Here is a 23,975-nt window from a genome sequence, read left to right on the forward strand (position 1 = left end):
TGGCTCAGGTCATGATCTCATGGTTTGTGGGTTCAAACCTGGTATGGGGCTCCACGGTGACAGTGCAAAGCTTGCTTTGGATTCTTTCTCCCCCTGTCTCGTTGCCCCTCTCCTTTTCGTGCACGTGCACACGCTCTCTCTCTCTCTCTCTCAAAACAAATAATAAAATAAACTGTATTTTAAAAAATTGTTAAATAAGCTTGGTGCCTGGAGATGGTCTTCAATGACCTCTAGCATTAACCGGGCTCAAACCTTTATTCCCAAAATGGTTTCCAACGTGGAGGCTTCACCCAAGTTCAGGCTCTGGGAAACAGATGCAAGATGCCCATTTCATATGTAATGGTTTCCTATACATAACTTTTTAGTGACCTGAGTGCAAATATCCTTAATGGAGTTTTTTTTTTGTTGTTGTTTTCGTTTGTTTCCTCCCAAGGAATAAGAGAATTTTTCCTGGGTCCTGGGTCTCTTTGCAGTCTATACAAATGATCTTTTCATTACAATAGGGAAAACCTCCAAATTCTATACTTTGAGATTTAGTTAACCATAGAATTAATATCTAAAGGTGATTATTAAAGTGATTGAGGATAGACTCTCACTGCCTATAGAGTACTTTCTTGGTAATCATTTTACACATGAAATTTTTCTTTTACTGAAAACCTTGCTCATTATTCTGAGGGTTTAATTAGGGTTGGGTTCTCTTTCCGTTGGGGGGAGGGGGGAGTCGAATGTCATTCCCTGAGGTAGGCACTCTTTCATGTATGTATCTAGTTGAATTCTTGAAAGTTTTCTGGGTAGATATTGTCCCCACTCTATATGAAGAAATAGGATTAGAGGGATTAAAAAACTGGTGTAGCCTCAGATAATTAGGAAATAAACAAAGTAGGATTCAAAGCCCATCAGTCTGACTCCTAAGCCTGTATTTGCTCCACCAGGTCATGCTGCCTCTCAAATTATGAAGATCTAACCCTTGTAATAAATGCTGAAATTCTTAAAAAAAATAATAAATGCTGAAATTCTTTTAAATGTGCTTTCAATTCAAAATGCAGATTTGCACTTTATTTTTGTATGTTTCATTAAACTCCATATTGGCTACAAGCTGCCATAATTCACGTATAGACAATAACAAAATAGCTGTTGTTATTAGGTAAAATATTTATTCATAAATCTTATTAATATTTATCAATTATGTTTTAATAATATCATTAATATTATTAATTTTTTATATTTATTTTTTGAGACACACACGCACAGACACACACACACACACACACACACACACACACACACACACACAGCATGAAGGGGGGAGGGGCACAGAGCGATGAAGACACAGAATCTGAAGCAGGCTCCAGGTTCTGTGCTGACAGCTCAGAGGGGCTCGAGCTCCAGGAGATCATGACCTGAGCCCAAGTGGGACGCTTAACCGACTGAGCTACCCAGGTGCCCCTCATTAATATTATTAAAAGTAGTACTTGTATTAAATATTTAACAAATATTTAGACCATTCAAGTTACTCACATCTTCAGTGAAAAGCCAGACTATTAGATGGCATGAATTGGCCATGACTGTAGAAGCAGAATTGCCATAGTCTTTCCTGGCTGGAAGAGTAAAATGCTGGGCCACTGCCCAATGCACTCTGCCCCCAATGTAGCAACTCAAGTAGACTCAGCAGTATGAAGCAAGCAAAACCAGTTAGCTCCTAAAACAGACTTCCCTGTCTTGGCAGATGAATGCCATCCATGAGCTCACAGACCTTATCCTTCTTATATCTGGGATTTGATTATCCTTTCATTATTATTTTCAAAGGAATTATCCTTTCTTTTTGAAAAGCACAATGCTAAAGATATTTTGACAGTCTTTCACAGCTATCACTTTAAATAACAATCACAAATAAAGCCTACAAAAAGTTTCCCAATAGTTAGTTAGAAGGTCGTTTATCTAAGTCAAAAGCAATAAGAGAGAATGACTACTTGAAAAAAAAAAAAAAAAAGTCTGCTTCAGCGACATATGCCAGGAACTTGAGAACTGATAGGACAATAATGTAAAGCATGTGTTTCCGAGTTGAGTTTAACATCATGCTCAGGATTTTCTTTAATGGTTTTTATGCCAACCAGACATCTCCTGTTAGTGAACTTTACACTCTGTACTGGGTCACACAAAATGGTTTCTTTTTTAAAAACTCATTAATCAGTTAGTAAGCCAAACTTTTTTCTTGGGGTACTCCAGACCACATTTGTGATCTTTCAAAAATCAGAAACCTTACAAAAACTCATACTTCTAAAAACTAAAAATATTTCTGGGGCCTTGATCTATTCATTACTGTAATTTTGAGTCATCGTAACTAATATTTATGTTTTGCTTACTATTACCGGGCAATAATAAATGCTTTTTATAAACTAATTTAATCCTTGTAACAACCCCATGAGGTAAAAGCATCCTCCACTTTACACATGAGGAAGCCGAGGCACAGAAAAGATAAGAAAGGTGCCCAAAGTCACACAGTCAGTAAGGGATAAAGCTGCACTCAAACCCAGGCAGTCTGGCTCTAGGGTCTTAGTTCTTAACCACTCTGCAAACTGCCTCCCTAGGGTGCTACATGTAAGAATAAATTCCTAATTTTTGTTTACATCTCTTCCCTTACCTCAAGCTGACATTTACATTCAGCTGACATTAATTGCACTCATTTAATCTGGATTTGCCAAAGTATAAAGTATCTTACCTATATTCAACAACCAAAAATTAACAAGAAACATTGAGAACCTTCTCCTGCAACACTTCCACTTTGTTAGCAACACATTGGAACATTTAGGAAGGGTGTCTTTCATAGGGTATCTCTAAATGATCCAAAGAAAAGGATAGTTAGTACTTTGAATCGCTAAAACAGTTAAAACATGTTGGATACCTGGAAAATACAGAGTTCTGGCATTAGAAGGAAAGAGAGGATGGGGTAAAATAAAGGAATTGGATAGAGGTATAGAAAAAGGAGAATAATAGAAGATAAATCAGAATAGTTTTTAGTACTGAAAAGGAAGAAAAGAAGCCAAGTGCTCTGTAAATAAGACGTCAGGAAATAAAAAATGTGATTTGCCAGGGCACCTAGGTGGCTTAGTCGATTAAGCATCCAACTCTCGATTTCGGCTCAGGTCATGATTGTATGGTTCATGGGATCCAGCTCTGTGTTGGGCTCTGTGCTGACAGTGCAGAGCCTGCTTGGAATTCTTTCTCTCCTTCTCTCTCTGCCCCTCCCCCATTCTCTCTCTCTCTCTCAAAATAAATAAATAAACATTTATTTTAAAAACCCATGATTTGCCAGGAACTTTCAACCTGGAAGAACTGTGCCTTTATCTGCTTCCCTTCTGGAGAAGAGAGAGAAGGCTGTCATAAACTGAGGGGGGTTTTGTGATTTCTCCCCAACCTTAGCTTCTCTTACTAAAAGTGCAGGTGTCCTTGTGTACTTACACAAAACTTTCCCTACCAATTTAGATTCTAGGTACAATTTCTGCAATAATTAGGAGAGATATTAGGATAAAGAAAAGAAAAAAAAAAAAAGGAAGCAAAGCAAAGGTACTACTGGGGTAGGTTTTGCATTCCCAGAAGAAATTAAGGAAGGATAAGACACTCCTTGTTTAGCAGTACAGAAGGTACCTAAACCTTCACTTGTCGTCAGGGAGCTGATGATAAGTGTTTTGTGCAAAGTTTCTATGGCCAAAGATAAGGCTACATAGCCTGATATTATGGAAAGGAGGTTGTAAAAACACTTAGTTGGCTGGATCAAATAGTTCAAATAAAGGTTTCTCAAAGCATCTCAAACATTGAAGTGATTCTGTGTCTTGGGACTGAAGTAGGGCTGGGGAACAAGAAGTCACCATCTCGAAATTATGAAACCAAAAGGCACTGGACATTTGCAGGAGGATCAGACAGAGGAAAAAAATACTTCTTATATGTAATATCTGCAAAAGAACAAAATCATAAGTATCTCATTGAAATTGTGAGAAAGATCCCAAAATGTTTCTTATAACAAGGAAGGGAAATGAATTATTGGTTAAAATGTACCTAACATTAGTTTAAGATATGCACAATGTCACACAGTGTCTATGGCTTTATTTTTGTGAGTGTAGAAAAATTTGTAGTGTTTTTTATAAGGTTTTACCTATAGTTGCAATCCCTCCAAACCTATTTTCTCAATAGTGGTCCTGCACATGAATATTCCAAATGCAGGTGTTGTCAGAACCCTGATTTTTATATTGAGAAGGACGTGTTTTACTTCCATCCATTAAGACATGTGTGTCTATGAATGTAGATGTGGTCCTGGGTCGGCCTAGTTTCAGTTTGGGGCATAACTCCTAGGCCTCTAACCTTTGCAGATCCTGTAAGCTGAGTCACAGGGAATGTGAGACTACTTAAAATTGTTGGTAAAGTTTACAGAACTCTGGAATATTTGAAAACTACTTTTAAAAAACTCACTGTGAAAGAAAAGACTTTGAAATACCAGCAGTGTGAGCTAGCTCCAAGGTTATGTTTGCCAACAGGACTTCAGTGTAGGAAAATGGAACTGCTAAGAATTGAGCATGATTAAACACTTTTTTTCCCCCTCTCACTTTGGCTATTCCAAACATTTAACCAAATGCTTTAAAAATTATTATATATGGCTTCTTTCAAACTTCCTGTTTGTATCATGTCTAATGTAGATCTCAATTTATGCCAAATACTTAAAATACTCTCTAAAAAGAGATGCAAAGCTTTGGAAAGGAGGCAATAGAAAAAGTTAAGAAGATACTTGAATTTTCCTAAAATTTCACAAAAAAAGGTAAAATCCCATTTTATATGTTCTTAATTCATCGGCACCCTGTAAATGTTCCTAAGAACAGCAAATGAATAAAGCCCCTAAAATAAATACAGATATTATAATCACACTTCATCTAAAACCCAGAAAGCAGTATGTAAACTGAATTCTTAGAAATAGATTTCTACATTAAATGCACTAAGGTTGCTGTAGAAAAGAAATCTATATACAGAATTTATTTATCTAAAAAAATTTTTTTTAACATTTATTTATTTTTGAGACAGAGCATGAACGGGGGAGGGTCAGAGAGAGGGAGACACAGAATCTGAAACAGCCTCCAGGCTCTGAGCTGTCAGCACAGCACCCGACGTGGGGCTCGAACTCACGGACCGCAAGATCATGACCTGAGCCGAAGTCAGCCGCTTAACCGACTGAGCCACCCAGGCGCCCCTATACAGAATTTAAAAATAATAAAAGCTTTATTGAGATTTATCACATATGATAAATTTCAACCTTTTAAAGTGTGTAAGTCAAAGTTTTTTAGTTTATCTACAGAATTGTGTGACCATCGCCTTCACCTCAAAAAGAAACCACATACCCCTTAGCAGTCACTCCCCATTCTGCTGCCACCTGGCCCTTGGCCATCATTAATCTACTTTCTGACTCCAGGAATTTGCCTATTTGGGACATTTCATATAAGTGGAATCATACAGTTGTGGCCTTTTTGTGTGGATTTTTTCACTTAGCATGATGTTTTCAAAGTTCACCCACGTTGTAGCCTGTGTCAGTCCTTCATTCCTTTTTTGTGGTCAAATAGTACGTATTCCACTGTAGTAAATGTGCCATGTTTTGTTTATTCGTGCATCAGTCAATGAACATTTGGGTTGTTTCCATCTCTTGACTATTATGAATAATACTGTTAGGAACATTTGTGTACAGGTTTTTTAGTGAACGTGTGCTTAAATGTTCTTGGTCATATACCTAGGAAAGGAATTACTGGATCATATGGTGACTCTACATTTGAAGGTTGAATAACTGCCGAACTGTTTTTGCAAAGTGGCTACATCAATTTACAATCCCAGCAATGTACAACTTCTCCACATCCTCACCAGGACTCGTTATTGTCTGTCCTTTTTATTTTAGCTGTCCTGTTAGGTCTGAAATAGTATCTCACTATAGTGTTGTTGTTGTTGTTGTTGTTTTCAATGTTTAATTATTTTTGAGAGACAGAGACAGAACATGAGCGGAAGGGAGCAGAGAGAGAGGGAGACACAGAATCTGAAGCAGGCTGTCAGCACAGAGCCTGACGTGGCGCTCAAACTTATGAACCATGAGATCATGAGCTGAGCTCAAGTCAGCCACTTAACCGACTGAGCCACCCAGGCGCCCCTCACTGTAGTTTTGATTTGCATTTCCTTAATGATCAGTGATGTTGAGCTTCTTTTCACATGTTTATTGGTGATTTGCATATCTTCCTCAGAGTAATTCTATTCAGATCCTTTGCCCATTTTTAAATTGGGTTTATTTATCTTTTTGTTCTTGAGTTGTATAAGTTCTTATATAACCTGGGTACAAGTCTCTTACCAGATTATATAACTTGCAAAAAATTTCTCCCACTCTGTAGGTTGTCTTTTCACATTCTTCATGGTGTCCTTTAAAGCACAGAAATTAATTTTATGAATCCCAATTTATCCAGTTTTTCTTTTGTCACTGTGCTTTGGTGTTATATCTAAGAAACCATTACCTAATCCAAGGTCAGAAAGATTCACTCCTATGTTTTTTCTAAGAGTTGTATTATTTCAGCTCCTACTTTAGGTCTTTGAGACATTCTAAGTTAATTTTTCCGTATGATGTAAAGTAGGTATTCATTTTTTTTTTTTTTTTCACAGACATGCAGATGTCCCTGCACTACATGTTAAAAAGGCCATTCTTGGGGCACCTGGGTGGCTTGGTCCTTTGAGTATCCAGCTTCAGCTCAGGTCATGATCTCCCAGTTTGTGGGTTCAAACCCCACATCAGGCTGTCTGCTGTCAGCCCTGAGCCCGCTTTGGATCCTTCGTCTCCCTCTCTCTCCCTGCCCCTCCCCTGCTTGCGCTTTCTCTCCCTCTCTCAAAAATAAATAAACATTTCAAAAAAAATTTTTTTAAAGGGCCATTCTTTCCCCCATGGAATTGTCTTGGCATCCTTATTGAAAATTACATAAGACTTTGTAACTCAGATAACAAAGGTTTTGTTTGACTAAGAATAGTCATGGTTGGTTTAATCTGAATATGAGCAGTCAGAAAGCAGATACCAAGATCTCTTAAATACCTGTGTACATATTTTAAACACGGTCATAACGATTACTGGGAGTTTTTGTGTCAACTAGACTAGTAGCAAAACCACATTCCCTCTTGGATCCTTCAGGGGGCCCTCCATTTTGTTGGTCTTTATCTTTCCTACCCTATCTCTCCTCATCAGTTCCCAGGATGTGGCATCCTGGCTTTGATCTTTACCTCACCAGGAACTCTTCCTTTAACCATTGGTTCTCATCCTCATCAGACTCCATGCTTCCTTTTTACACAGCTAATACTTTGTCCTCTTTACTCTCCTGAAGTGTAACTCATTGATAACGTATCTATATAATTTCAGAAAATCGATATAATGCCCTTACTATTAAATAAGGAGGCATACATTCAGTTGTTTGTGATTAACAATATCTTGGAGATCAGAACCTTTGATAGTATCAGAGAATAGCGTCTGGATGGAGAACAGAAACTAGTATAAAAGGCTAAAAAGAAGTTGTATGGTACTTTCCTCAGGACAGTGTTAGATTAGGAGTGAAAAACAGTCCAGGAATAACCCCCAAATAAATAAATAATTTCAATAAGTAATGTTCTTATCATGACACTAAAAATTAAATGTATATTAAATTAAATAAATATAAATATGATGGCAGTAGTAGAAAATATTTTTCAGACAATCTTGTTAATGAAATTTAATAAAATCCGTGCACTTAGTATTTCAACTAATTGTATAGTATTAGCTTTGAGTCTATTAATATGATTCTATAATCTTGTCTGTTATGTTTGCAGTTGGTTTTGTTGCTTTTGCAGTAACTACACTACTGCACTGAGTCCCATTTCAACTAACTAATTAAGTAATTAAGTAATGCAATGAGTAAGAAGCTCTTTCCAAAAAACTAGGTATGAACATTTTAGGTGGATTTCAAAGCTTGTGTGATTAGACTGATTAAATTGCTCTTTGGCCTCAAAATCTTCATGTTTTCTCTCTCTCTTTTTTCAAAGTGGGTTTCACGCTAGGTGTTCAGGACTTGAACTCATAACCCTGAACTGAGGTGAAGAGTTGGATGCTTAACCAACTGAGCCACCAGGGAGCCCTTTCTGTTTTCTTTTGTTAGTTTTTTTAAATTATGTTTTAATAATTTCTGCTAAGTTGGCTAACATGGTCCTCATTCATTTCAAATGTATAAAGTATCCAATTTGTTATTTTAAATTTAAAAAAATCTTTAAATCTATTTATGATGACTTTTAAAATCATAGTCAAGTGAGCACAATAAATTTCCAATTCAGCATCATTAAGCATATTTCTATCTATTAATTGCAAGGATGGAAATTGAAAAATCTTGAACAAAATGTTTTTGTAAATAGTGTAAGTTTGTTAATAAATTCCATGATACTATCTTTGACTTTAGTGAAGTTGTTCTTATTTTCTTCCAGCTTGAAAAAGAATTCTCATTTGGGGCACCTGGGTGGGTCAGTCGGTTAAGCATCTGACTCCTGATTTCAGCTCAAGTCATGATCTCGAAGTTTCTGAGATTGAGCCCTGAGTCGGGCTCTGCTCTGACAGCACAGAGACTGCTTGGGATTCTCTCTCTCCCTCCCTCTCTGCCCCTCCCCTGCTTGTATGTGCTATCACTCTCAAAATAAATAAACTTAACAATTATTTCAAAAAAAGGGACTTTGCAAATGTGATGAAGGATTTTGAGATGGGGAGGTTATTCTGTATTATCCAGGTAGGCCAACTAGTCAGAAGGCTTCTTATAAGTGGGAAGCAGGAGGGTCTGACAGGGAAGGAGGTGGAAACAGAGGTTGGAGTGATGTGGGCCTCCAGAAGCTGGAAAAAGCCTTGGGATAGATTCTCCCCTAGAACATCCTGAAGGAATGCAACCCTGCAGACCCAGTTTGGACTAATCTCTACAATTGTAACAGTAAATTTGTGTTGTTTTCAGCCACTAAATTTGTGGTTTCTTGTATGGCAACAATAGGAAACTAATTCATGCAGTAAAATACATAAAGTACATAGCTTGATGAGTTTTTATAAACATATAGACCTGTATAACCATCCCCCACATTAACATCCAGCACATTTCCTGCATCTCAAAGTTTCCTTTGCCCCTTCCCCTGAAACTCCTCACACACCAAAGATACCTACTATTCTGACTTCTTTTACCATTAGTCAGTTTTCCATGTTGTGGAAGTTTTTATAAACAGAATCTTACCATATGTGTTCTTTTGTATTTGGAATTCTTACTCAACTTAATGTCTGTGAGAATTATCCACTCTATTGTTGTATCAGAAATTTGGCTTTTTTTTAATGCTATGTATTTTTTAGTATTACATATATCTATTTATCCATTTCCCATAGACTTTTCTTCTTTAGAAGATAAAAAAAAAAACACATTCCAATCATAGTATGATGATTTTCTAACATTTCCCTTAAATATCAGAAATACATATTTTTGCCAACTTTATCAGAATTTCTCTGTAAAATGTACACTTAATCTTGATGGTTTCATTGCCTTACTAGAAAAGCAAATTGGCAGAATGGATACTTTATTTGTGAACAAAGTTATGAAACACAACTTCAAATAAACACTTGAATATTACCACTGCCTTTTTATGTCGGACATTTTGAAATAAGAGCTAAATAAAAACATTCATACATGTATACTATATATATATATATATATATATATATATATATATTTACATATATATGTATATGTACATAAATACGTAAATATATGTGTATATATATATTTACACTATATATATATTTACACTATATATATACATATATATATATATGTATGTATATATATTTACCATGAAAGTGAGAGTACAAATGTAGGCCGATAGTGGTATAGTAGTCCCCTCTTATCCATGGTTTCAGTTTGAAGAAGACCTCAAAGTGTAGGACACCCTGAAACAAGGGGCCTGGGGAAGAGGCCGCCTAGGTTAAAGGGCTGAACTGATTTTAGGGCAACCCATTGTTTGATGATAGAAAGTTCCCCTTCACCAAAGGCATACAGTGGATAAATGTAGGATGAATGATACCATTTAAATGTCACCCTTTAAAATCCACTAATGAAATAAGAGATCCAGGCAATGATCATCAATGCATGCTCAAACTATTAGCTGAAATGTTGATGGGGAATTTTCTAATGTGCTGAAGCCACCTAAATCCGCTGAATAAATTTAGCTTCACTAAAAGTAGAAAACCTGACACTATGTCTCCTAATGTGGGGCAATAGGAAGAACACAGCACAAATGCAGAGTATTTCTGCTTTGAAAGCTGGAGCTGAATCTGATGAAATTTTCAGATTTGGCTTCTAGTTTATAAGAAATATGGACATGGAGAACAAGTTAAATGACTCTGTCATAACACCATCAGCCAAATCCAAGCATAGAATTGTCAAGAACTGTGCAAAGCTTGGGATTTTACCCTGCTTATAAGCTAACACGTTAGCCTGTTCCTGTTTTGTGGATGCTGGCAGAAGACACAAAATTCCTGAGTCAGAGACAAAGGACTTTATTGCTCACCGCAAAAGTAGTGTATTCAGAGCTTCGTGTTCCTTTGTGTTGTTCCCCGTGCCTCACAAGTCCCACAGAAGTGACACAAAGGGCCCGTGATGGATGCCTGGGCATGCAGTGAGTTGCATTAGAGGAAACACTGAGTGTAGGAGATTCATTGTTTGTCTAGTAAGTGAACGTCAGAGGAGACATTACCCCAGCTCAAGACACAACCTGCAGAAATGGGCCCTGTAAAGAATGGTCAAGGCTTTGCATTCATGGCATGCCCAGCAAGAACATGCAGGGACACTCAGGGCCCATGGCAGACTGCCTCTCTCAACAATCCACCCCTCAGCCCACAATAACACATTCTTGGCCAAGTTGAATTTTTACATGAGTATGCCACCCCATCAGCTACTCTGATTAATCTGACCACAAAGGCTGAGAGCAAATTCATTTAATTTGTCTCATTCAGCATTTAATCAAAGCTTCTATCAACAGAACTCCAAGCAGCAGGCTGAGGCCACCTTGCAGTCTTCACCTCAATCATACCCCTCTCTGCCAAGGGCACAAATTCAGCCAACTATGAATATGTCCCAAAGGGGATCAGCAAGTCTTATTTCAGACAGCCAGGATGAGGTCCAAGGCAAAGCTATAATCCATTATGATCCACACAAGGGAGTTTAAACTGACCTGCTGATCTACAGTGTCTTTGCCAATAATTACAGAGTGCAATAGCTAGGCCAAAAAGCAACTCCATTTCCAACAGTGGGTTATTCTGTAGCCTACACTTTCCCACATACAAAAATATAACCTGACGAGCACAGGTCGCTCCACTTTGGGATTTGTTGTTCAACTTGGTTTGGGTCACCATTACTTTGGTTAAGCCACATGGGCATTGTCACCCAGTAGTTATAGTCTAGATCACCATATATGGCATAACTAAGGCCACTTAGGCATCAGGAGAAGCATATGAATTTTTTTGTTTGTTTGTTAGCCAGCAGTTTTTTTTTGTAAATATAACTTATTGTCAAATTGGCTAACATGCAGTGTGTACAGTGTGCTCTTGGTTTGGGGGTAGATTCCCATGGCTTTAGCTAGCAGTTTAATCAACGCATTTCTCAACTACAATTGAGTGAAAATAGTTACCGAAGGACCATTTGATCTACACTTTTACTGATTTGGTGTCATTTGTCTTCTGGTTATTTTTTTTTAATTTATTTATTTGTTTTGAGAGAGAGACAGAGAGAGAGCATGAGATGGGAAGGGGCAGAGAGGGAGGGAGAGAGAGAACCCCAAGCAGGATCCATGCTGTCAGTGCAGAGCCCAGTGGGGGGCTCAAACTCAAGAGCCTTGAGATCATGACCTGAGCTGAAATCAACAGTTGGATGCTCAACTGACTGAGCCACCTAGCACCCCTGTCTTCTGGCTATTTTAATGATCCCTTCTTATGAGAAAATGGAGAAACTCCCTGAAGAAAAAAAAAAAAAAAGTGGAGTCATCTTGCTCCATTTTATTCATCACTTTGTTTTAGTGCATAAAATAATGTATTCCAATTGTATTTGAAAATGGAGGTTCCTGATGCCTAATTAATGTAGTTCTGGAATTCAGAAAGAAAAACTCTCTTATTTCAGACAGGTTATTTTGTGGATATCAATAAACTGATGGAGAGGTAAAAGGCCCAGAACAGCCAACTCAGTACTGAAGAGGAACAAAGTCAGACAACTGACACTACCCAACTTCAAGACTTGTTACCTTTTTTTAAGTTCATTTATTTATTTATTTTGAGAGAGAGAGAGAGAGAGAGAGAAAGAGAGAGCAACCACATGAACTGGGGAGGTGCAGAGAGAGAGAATTCCAAGCAGGCTTGGAGCTGTCAATGCAGCTAAGACAGGGCTCAATGCGGGGCTGGATCTCATGAACTGTGAGATCATGACTTGAGCTGAAACCAGGAGTCAGACGCCCAACTGACTGAGCCACCTAGGCGCCCCACTTCAAGACTTAGTATAAAGGTACAGTGAGAGAGAGAGTATCTTACCGGTGAAAGTATAGGCAAATAGATCAATGGAACAGAATAAAATTACCAGGAATAGACCCTTATAAATGCAATCAACTGACCTTTGACGAAGGAATAAAAGCAATACAATGGGGCAAACACAAGTGTTTTCAATAAATGATGCTGGAACAGCTAGACATCCACATACAAAATAATATCTCCAGACACAGACCCTACACCTTTCACAACAATTAACTGAAAATGTATCATAGACATAAATGTAAAAGGCAAAAGTATAAAACTCCTAAAAGATAACATAAAAGAAAACCTAGATGACTTTAAATATGGTGATGACTTTTTAGACACAACACCAAAATCACAATGCATGAAAGAATGAATTGATAAGCTGGACTTCATTAAGATGAAAAACTTCTGCTCTGTGAAAGACAGTGCCAAGAGAATGAAAAGATAAGCCACAGACAGAGAAAAAATATTTGCAAAAGACACAGCTGATAAAGAACTGTTATCTAAAATGTGTAAATTCGTGGGGCACCTGGGTGGCTCAGTTGGTTAAGTCTCTGACCCTTGGTTTCGGCTCAGGTCATGATCTCATGGTTTCATGAATTTGAGCCCCACATTGGGTTCTGTGCTGAAAGTGCAGAGCCTGCTTGGGATCTCTCTCTCTCTCTCTCTCTCTCTCTCTCTCTGCCCATTCCCTACTCGTGCTGCCTCACTCTCTCTCAAAATAAATAAACTTTAAAAAAAAATTTTTTTAATGCACAAAGAACTCTTAAAACTCAACAGTTAGAGGGATGTCCCGGTGGCTCAGTTGGTTAAGCATCTGATTTCAGCTCAGGTCATGATCTCTCTCTCTCAAAAATAAATAAACATTTTTTAAAAACCTAAAAAACAAAACAAAACAAAACTCAACCATTAGAAAACAAACAACTTGATTTAAAAATGAGCCAATGACCTTAACAGACATCTCTCCAAAGAAGATATACAGATGGCAAATGGCAAATAAACATATGGAAGGGTGCTTCCCATCCTATGTTATCAGGGAAATGCAAATTAAAGCAATAATGAGATACCACTACATGCCTATAAGAATGGCCAAAATCTGAGAATGACAACATCAAATTCTAGTGAGGATGTGGAACAACAGGAGCTCTCAATCATTTGCTGGTGGGAAAGCAAATGGTAAAATCACTTTGGAGCAGAGTTTGGAAGTTTCTTACAAAACTAAACAGATTGTGAGGGGCGCTTGGGTGGCTCAGTCGGCTGAGGCTCTGGCTCTTGGTTTTGTCTCAGGTCATGATCTCATAGTTCAAGACTTCAAGCTCCACATCAGGCTCTGGGCTGGCAGCGTGGAATCTGCTCTGGGCAGAGAGGAAGATGCTGTATTTATGGGCTGGAAGACTCAGATTGTTAAGATGCCAATTCTCTCCGGTTTGATCTCCACATTGAGCACAATCCCAAGGAAAATCTCGGCAGACATATTTTAGATATTGACAAGGGAATTCAGCTTTTATATGGAAAAGGTTATGAAATGAGAAGAGCCAATTTTTTAAAGAATAACAACACAAAATAAAAAAGTTGGAGGATTTACACTACCCAATTTTAAGGCTTATTACAAGGCTATAGTAATCAAGACAGTGTGGTAGTGTTAAAAAGATAGATGTATACGTGTCAATTGATCAATTGATCAAAATAGAGAGGCCAAAAATAAACCTACAAAAACGTAGGTGCAAAAAAACTTTTGACAAAGTTACAAAGGCAATTCAATAAAGAAAAGATAGCGTCTTCAATAAATGATGCTGGAATAATTATTCACCCATGTGCAAGTGAAAATCTAGACATGTAACTCACAAAAATTAGCTCAACAGACCTAAATATTAATGTAAAACTATAAGACTTCTAGAAAAAACCAAGCCATTGGAGATCTTGGATTTGGCGATCTGTTTTTAGAAATGACACCATAAGCACAACCCATAAAACAAAAAGTTGAAAAACTGACTTTTATCAAAATTAAAAACTTTTGCTCTGCAAAATAATCTGTTAAGAGAATGAAATGACAAGCAATAAGTGGGAAGAAAATATTTGCAGATCACATCCCTAATGAGGAATTTGTATTCAGAATATATAAACAACTTTTTTTTTGCTATAATTTAAGTAGGCTCTACACCCAAAGTGGGGCTTGAACTTATAACCCTGAGATCAAGAGTTGTATGCTTTTATGTTTTCACTCATATATGGATCTTGAGAAACTTAACAGAAGACCATGGGGGACAGGAAGGGGAAAAAATAGTTACAAAGAGGGAGCAAGGCAAACCATAAGAGCCTCTTAAATACAGAGAATAAGGTGAGGGTGGATGGGGGGTGCGGGAGAGGGGAAAGTGGGTGATGGGCATTGAGGAGGGCACTTGTTGGGATGAACACTGGGTGTTGTATAGAAGCCAATTTGACAATAAATTATATTTTAAAAATTAAAAAAAATAAAAAAGAGTTGCATGCTTTATTCACTGAGCCATGCACCCCTGATGCAATTTATTTTTTTTCATATCAATTCCAGTATAGTTAACATATGGCGTTATATCTGCTTCAGGTGTACAATATGGTGATTCAACAATTCTCTACATTGCTCAGCGCTCATCACGTTACGTGTCCTCTTAATTCCCTTCACCTATTTCACCTATCCTTCCACCCACCACCCCTCTGGCAATCAGTTTGCTCTCTCTAGTTAAGAGTCAGTTTTTGGTTTGTCTCTTTATTGCTTGTTTGTTTTGTTTTTTAAATTTCACATAAGAGTGAAATCGTGGTATTTGTCTCACTGATTTATTTCACTTAGCATAATACTCTCTAGCTCCATCCATGTCATTGCCAATGGCAAGATTTCATTATTTTCTATGGCTGAATAATTGTATACATATGCCACATCTTCTTCATCCAGTCATCTATTGATGGACAGTTGGGCTCCTTCCATAGTTTGGCAATTGTAAATAATGCTGCTATAAACATAGGGGTGCATGTATCTTTTCAAATTAGTGTTTTTGTATTCTTTGGGTACCCAGTAGTGGAATGACTGGGTCATATGGTAGTTCTATTTAGAATGTATAAAGAACTCTTTAACCTCAACAGTAATAAAACAACCCAATTAAAAAATGGGCAAAATATCTGAAAAGAAACTTCTCTAAGAAGATATATGGATGGCAGATGAATATATGGAAGGGCGTTCAACATCGTTAGTCCATTAGGGTTACATAACTTAAAACTACAATGCATCACTACTACACTTCTATTAGAATGGCTAAAATAAGGAGATGAATACAAAATGTTGGCCATGACGAGGAGCAACAGGAACTCTCATTCATTGCTGCCGGAAATGCAAAATAGTACAGCCACTTAAGAAAAAAATTTTGCCATTGCTTACAAAGTTAAATATACTTTTATCACGTGGTCCAGCAGCAATCCTATTCCTAAGTATTTACCCAATTAAAACGAAAACTTTTGTTCACACAAAAATGGGTAGTAAGTATTTATTCACAGCTGCCTCCAAACAAGTAATCAAGGTGTAAAGGAATAAACAAACTGTGGTAAGCCATACAGGGGAACAACATGCCCTGTATTGATTCATGCCACAACATGGGCAAATCTTGAATGCATGTTAGTAAGAACATAGTTGCTGGGGCTGGGTGATAAGTCCATGGAGATTCATTATTATATTCTCTACTTTTGTGTACAATTGAGTATTTCCATAATAAAAGTTTTTAAAGGGTGTTTTATTTTGATGACATCATAATGCCCATGTATGACACAAATGTGACTCAGGTTCCATATTCTGATGCCAGAAGCCACATCCGAAATGTTGCACAGCAAAATACCAGTTAAATGAAGATCAAATCTGGTAATATGAATGATTGTGTTTTATTACCTTAAGATTTATACTAAGAAAGCTTTTTGAGTGGTTTTCAGCACCCAATTCTGAGAGGAAATAAGACTTATTGGCTTATTGGCTTTAGGAATTTAATTTGTCTGGGTACTAGAAACAGTGCAGAAAGCCATGCAGAAGAGTCTGGATTCTGGCAGTGAGTCAGGCCAACTGAGTTCCAGACCTGTCAGAGGTACAAGTGGGATTCAAGTGAGCGCCTTTCCTTCTGTGTGTTTGTCAGTGTAGAGTATGTTATAGAAGAAAGAAGTTTGCTACAACCTGGCTGTACTTGTATTTTCTTTAACTTGAGACTGAAGTTCAACAACAGCTAGTAATCAATCATTCTTATGGATCCCTTGAGATCATTTTTAAAAGCTTATTTATTTTGAGAAAGAGAGAAAGAAAGAAAGAGAGAGAGGGAGAGAGAGAGAGCTCTCTGTGCATGCACAAGCAGGGGAGGGGCAGAGAGAGAGGAAGAGAGAATCCTAAGCAGGCTCCTCGCTGCCAATGCAGAGCATCCCACCAGCTGTGAGATCATGACCTGAGCCAAAATCAAGAATCAGTTGTCTAACCAAGTGAGCCACCCACGTGCCCTGAGATCATTTCTTAAGATGATGCTCATGGGGTTCTACTTACTCCCCAACATAGGACTACCTGAAAGTTCTTCCCTGCTGTTTTAAGCTGCAATCAGACCACACTGAAGTTTCAACACTTCTACCCTCATTCTCCCAAGAAAATCATCACTCGTAAAAAATTATGACTAATTTCTGAGGTGATAGTAGTGTTCTATATCTTAGTAGGGATTTGGGATACACAGGTGTAGGCATTTGTTAAAACTTGTGGACTTACAAGTAAGATTTTGCATTTAATTGCATATAAATTTCACTTCAAATTGAAAAAAAAACCATCAACAAATCTTTAACTCTAGTTAATGATATGTGTGTTGAATTATTTAGGGGCACATACAGTGATGTTGGCAATTTACCTGGGAATGCATAAAAAATAAGATGAATAGACAACTGGATAGAGAAATAAATAGATGTGTGATTAAGTAAAATAAAATATTAGGGGTAGAATCCAGATGGTAAATGTACAGTATTCATTATAAAATTGTCTCAATTTTGCTATATGTTTACACATTTGCATAATAAAATGTTGGAAAAAATATCAAGAAACTTAATGCCACCCGAATTCAGCAGGAAATGCAGAGGCCATGACTATGATTAGATCTGTATTCTGATTACCAGGTGCTGTAGTCTTTTAGACTTCATCTAATTTCCTGGATTCTGATCTCTTGCGGTTTTTACCACTTAAAACTACTTACCTTATCATTCCTCTACTTTGGCTTTCTGGTTTACCTGTTCATTTGTTCATTCATTTTCAAATACTTATTTTTGCCTACTATGAACCAGGTATTGGGGAATACAGTTTTGGCTCTGTTCTTACGGGGCATTCCATCCATGGCTTAGTCCCAGTAACTAGTACCTGTACTCCCTCAATTCTGTCAGGAATGCTGGTTCCTGCATATCTGGCTGAGGCTACAACTGTCGGGACCATTATCATGGGGTACTACAGACTCCATGCCAAGGTCCTAGGGGGCTTTAGGGGGCCTATGAAAAATGTTTTATATTTAAAAAAAAATTCTCCAATTTACAAAAAATAAACTGCAAAATCCTCTATATTCCCTAGCCTGTAGAAACTGAACTTCTCCCTTTCTCACAGTTTTGGATCCCGTAGGACTGCCAACTAGCATTTCTATTCCCAGGGGACATTCTGGTCCTAATGTAGATGCTTTGGGGAGTAAGGTGCCCCAAGAGTCAGATGGTTGCCTAAGCTATCAAAGCCTTATGTCACTGTGACTTTATTCTTTGGACTCCCTTTGGCTGACTCCTCGTTCACCGGGCTATCTTCTGATTCCCCTGTTGATCTGCAGAGAGAATGCGCTGTTTGAGTATTTCTGATCCCTGTGACAGTGGTTACTCAAGCAAACCAGTAAAGTAGCTTATAATTAAGAGTTGTTACATCGTATGTCTAGAATTCAAGGAGAAAAAAACACCACTCATGCCAACATCATCATCATCATCATCTCATATGACTATTAATTTCTTAGTGTAAATTAAGTTGGTAATATAATGACTGAGAAAGGGGGATGGGGAATATTTTGGCCTTAGTTTTGAATGGTTCTAGTTGACTCATGGCTCCTAAAGACTTTTTCTTAGCTTCTGAGTCTTAACCACCACTGTTCTCCCATTGTTGACTTTACTTGCCCTCTGATGTCATGCAAGGCCCATTTTACAGGCTGAGACTTTAGCTTCTGTTTTTCCACTTTTAGCTGTGTTATTGCAGGATCCCTCTGGTAAGACCCAGTCAACCCAGGGTCCCTGGGCCTAGTGATGCTCCTGTGGCCTGTGCTCACTGCATACTCAGAGTTGGGACCTAGACAACTTTTATGCACAAAAACTTCCATGATTATAAAGATTTCCACCCTGTACATATATTGACAGATAAGGGGTATTGGTTGTAAAGACTTTGTTTGAACAAAAGCGAACAGCAGAACAATGCCCTAGAAACCAGAATTTAATAAAGACTGAGAGCATTATGGAATATCTTATTTTTGTTGGTTGGTAATTATGCCTGGATGATTCACAAAATTACTGTAACATTCCTGCTTTTGTTCCCCCAGGAAATCCTTCTCTATTTTAAATAAAGTGCATTTTATTTATTGAATGCATTTGGTACCTCTACCCTGCTATATAATTCTACACTGCAAATAAACATAAAGGGCTGCGTGGTTTGCCTATTTTAACAGAGGATTAGCTCCCTAGAGAGAACAGGGATTTGTATCTTTTTTCCTTTAGAACCAAAAGGAGACAGAAGACAGCAGTTTGCAAGGACTATATGCTGAGATGATAGAATCTTGAGTTATCTTCACATCTCTATTCTGTTGTGTTTGTTTGGATAACTAAACAGATAGAAATCCACTCATCTGATAGGGACTCCAAAGAACTCACTGCCTTGAACCTACCCCAGCTTGACTTTATCTTTTATGCATTTCTCTTCTGTTAGTGCTCAAAAAAGCTACAGAGAAAAAAAAAAGTGCGCGCGCGCGTGTGTGTGTGTGACTTGTTTTTGTTAACATCAGTTTTGGTATTCAGTATTATTCAATTATATTCATCTAATATTATGGCTGCTGTAATTGGCACACATTCTTTATAAACATATATACACAGCCTAGCAGCATACAGTTCAATACAATCTGGCACCTCTGATGGAAAGGCATTGAGCAATCTTAAATCTCTCGTGGAACAAAGTAGGGTATAAACCAGCCAACCAACCAACTCTACAAAGGCACAACATGGGAGATACAAAGAGCACTGTACCAGTCCTAACCTTCCTAGAACCTAGGGGATATTCTGGTTAAAGGCCAAATTGATACTTTAATTAAAGAATTATGATATAAAGGATTATTAATAAAATGATTAGAACTTTTTTTATAATTATATGAAGGAGAGTCTGTATTTACTCATAAATATTATTCATCATGTGTTACATAAATAGTATTTATTATTATTTGCATAACAGGTAAAGTACTATATGCTAACCATTCTTTGGGAGTTTTTATTTTGTGTTAAAGCTACATGAGAAAATACTATCTGAACCTTTCTACAAGATGTATGAAATTCTAACATAACTGTGGAAGTTCAACGCGTTTGCATTTATCACCAGGCACAACACATTAGTGGACCGTCCCCTCTACCCCATCCTTATCCTCACTGCCTCCTACGATCCTACCTCCCCTGAATTAGGGCAGATAAAAGAAGAATAAATATGATATAACCAGGTGAACCTTCTGGTCAGCTTTTACCACTACCTACCAGCTACCTTGGTCATTACAGTGACATTTGTGTATTTGTTTTACACCCTTTCACTCAGTTTACTTCACAAAGCTTAATGTGCTATGTTTAAAATTTCTACAGGTACATTCTTTTTTAAAATATTTTATTATTTTTTAAAGTTTACTTATTTTGAGAAAGAGAGAGAGAGAGCAGGGCAGGGGCAGAGAGAGAGGGAGGGAGAGAGAATCCCAAGCAGGCTCCGTGCTGTCAAAGCAGAGCCTGAAGCCGACTTCACGAGATCATTGACCTGAGCTGAAATCAAGAGCCGGACGCGTAGCTGACTGAGCCACCCAGGTGCCCCCTTACAGGTACATTCTTAACATTTCAGACATGCATAAAAATTTAGGTTTTGATTTTGTTGATTGCATAAAATTGGGGTGGGGGTTGTTGTTGTTTGGTAATAGGGCTCACATCTGCTGAGAATTAGGTGAGGATTTTCAGGGGCAGGAAGCCTGTCTAAGCATTTTCTGTTAAGCCATTGGCTGAAAACACTTGGGTTAACCACAAGTATCCTGGGCTGGGCTTCAGCAGGTCAGAGTGTGGCCACTTGCCTTAGGTGCTCACTGCCTCCCACCTGCACCTCCCCCTGCACCCCTCCCACTTCCATTAGAGGCACCTGTTTGAGAGGGTGGGCGTGGGGGGAAGGGGCTTTCACTTTCCACTCTATGGACTTCTGTGTTGCCTGCATTTGTCACGTATTTGCCTGTGTGTGTGTGTGTGTGTGTGTGTGTGTGTGTGTGTGTGTGTGTGAGAGAGAGAGAGAGAGAGAGAGAGAGAGAGAGAGAGAGAACATTTAAGTTCTACTCTCACTAGAGTAGAAAAAAAGCCTGCTTTTTTCAATGACATGCATTTCTTACATTTTAATTGTAAATGTAAGATGTTCATCATGGTGCAGCCCCTGCCCTGTGGCTACTCATACTTCATATTCCTCTCTGTTTCCCCAACCTTCTCCTGTCTCCCTTCTCCCTTTTGCTTTTTTCTCGACTCTCATGAGGTTCCAATTTTGTCTTTTCTTTCTCCCTTCTGCATAGATTTTTGTGAACTACACCTTTGTAAGAACTGTTTTAGAGATTTCATCCAAGGTCTTCATTTGTAATTACGTCCACTATTTGTTGCTATGATGGCTGTTCCTTTAGATCTTGGTTTCAAGAAATTTGTCCAGAGTGACTACTGCATTGAGTGACATATTTATCCTCTTTATTTCTCTTTTATTTTGTCCCCTCATGTATTTTGAGAAGAAATTAAGGAAAATGTGTTCTTCCTCTTCCTCCAAGTTCTTCCCCTCACTTGGCTTGTATAGCATATTTGTTAACAGCAGGACTTTCTTTTAAAGTGAAAGGAAAGGAAATCATTGCTAGAGGAGACAAAGTTAACTAAAAGGCACACAGGGTTGCTGGGTATGTCCAGAGTCTGATATACATTTGAGAAGAGGAGCAGAGGTAATTTTTGTATTTTAGAAAGTCAGGAAGTCTCCTGGCCTAGTTTCAAAAACATGACCAGAGAAATTCTATCAAAAAAACAAAATCCAGCAAAATCTAGTTGGGAAGATAAGCTAGAATCTCCTTACTAAAAGTCAAAGATCTTGGTTGTATATTTTAAAGCCACTGACTCATTTAATGTGGAAATGCATAGGTATCCTCCTGGCCCCTATTTTTTTTTTTTTTTAATGTTTATTTTTGAGAGAGTACCAGCAGGGAAGGAGCAGAGAGAGAGGAAGATACAGAAGCTGAAGCAGGCTCCACGCTCTGAGCTGTCAGCACAGAGCTCCATGCAGGGGCTCGAACTCACCAACTGTGAGATCATGACCTGAGTCAAAGTCGTGTGCTTAACCGACTGAGCCACTTAGGTATCTCCTGGCCCCTATTCTTATCTCTCTCTCTCTCTCTCTCTCTCTCTCTCTTTCTCTCTCCTTCTCTCAAATCCTGACCTTTCTCTGCATCCCCTCTCACACCCATCTTGGAGGGGGGATGGTCAGGACAACTCCCAGGTAGCCTGGATCTCTAAGGGAACATAGGTTAGCCAGATTGTTCCTATGCAGGTCGTCTGTTTCTGTGCACAGAGAAAATGCTAGAATGAGTCATAGTCCTCCCTCCCTAACAAAAGGGCATTGTACTGTGGTGTTTGATTTGGGCTCTTGTATGCCACTTGTGGTTGCAAACTTATGGTACAGGAGGCACAGTTCTAGTGACACAACTCTCAAGTTGAATTATAATGATCTGATTTGGGTGTGCCCCAATAGGCTGTGAGATCCTTTAAGGCTGCGACAGTTTTATTTATCTTTGATCTCCAGTCCTAAGCACACTTGTGCCTAGCTCAGGATATGTGCTAAACAAATGTTGCTTCGTAGGAATGCTACAGGAGGAGGGGAAAGGCTAAAGCTGGGCTGTACCCAGGAGGGGAAGAGGTCCCTTCATGAGGCCGCATCACCTCCATAAGACCAGCAGAGGGCGGACTTGCATCAGTAGCTAGAACGCCGTTCCTTTGCCCGGGCTTGTTTACTGGAGCGTTACCTTTTGGGTGAACCCGAGGCCTGAGCTGAGATTACAGAAATTTAAACTTAAACCTGGCACATACGCATTAAGACGTTACCAATTGTACAGAACAAGCCTGGGTTATGTTCAGTCCAAGGGCACAAGAACAGGCCGGAATTAGCTTAAGGAATACTAAGCCATGACCTCTCTGGTAGAATCAAACTTAAAGAAGAAAAATTACCTGGATATTTTTTCAGGAAATTTTAATAATTTTAAAGTTGAAGGGCTCATTACACTCATTCGACAAACTAGTTCCTTTAATCCAGCTAGCACATTTCTCAGATGAGGAAGCTGAAGTTTGTGAAACAGTCCTCTAGACTCCTCAAGAGGATATGTCTATAGAAAAAGTATACTTCTTTCAAAACTGGGTTTAAGGCATGTTTTGAAAACACGTGGAAAGGTGGCCATTTGGAAAAACTACAACTAGAATCCTTCTATCTCTCTTTCACACTCTCTCTCATATAGATTTATGTATGTATATAATATACATATAAAAATACATAATATGTAAATGTAAAAAATATGTCATATATGTATTGTATAGTAAATAAACTATATTTTATATTTACATATAAATAAAATTGAAATTAAATTTAAAATATAAATATAAATAAACACACACACACATACCCAGGCCTTTAAAGAGGCAGCAGAGTCTAGTGATTCAGCATATGACTGTGACCCACCCAGACTTTCTGGATATGAATTCTGGTTCTGTCCTTATTAACTGTGTGACCATAAGCAAGTTACTTAACCTCTTTGTGACTTAATTTCCTCATCTATAAACATAGTTAATAACCGTACATATTTTATTAGATTATTTTAAGGATCCAATGAGCTAATTTTTGTAAACCTCCTAGGACAGTGCTTGGTACATAAAAAGTCCTGTAATAATTGTCTGCTGAATAAAAATTTGGAAAGACACTATTTTAATAATGAGGATAACATTCCAAGGGCACTTTTTTAAAAGATTGGAAGTTGGCTTTTAATATACCTTTTGGGATGGGAATCGGTTGCATAATAAATGATAAAGGTGTGGGAAAGAA

This window comes from Panthera onca, chromosome A1, assembly GCF_046562875.1.
Source record: "Panthera onca isolate mPanOnc1 chromosome A1, mPanOnc1 haplotype 2, whole genome shotgun sequence".
NCBI lineage: Eukaryota > Metazoa > Chordata > Mammalia > Carnivora > Felidae > Panthera > Panthera onca.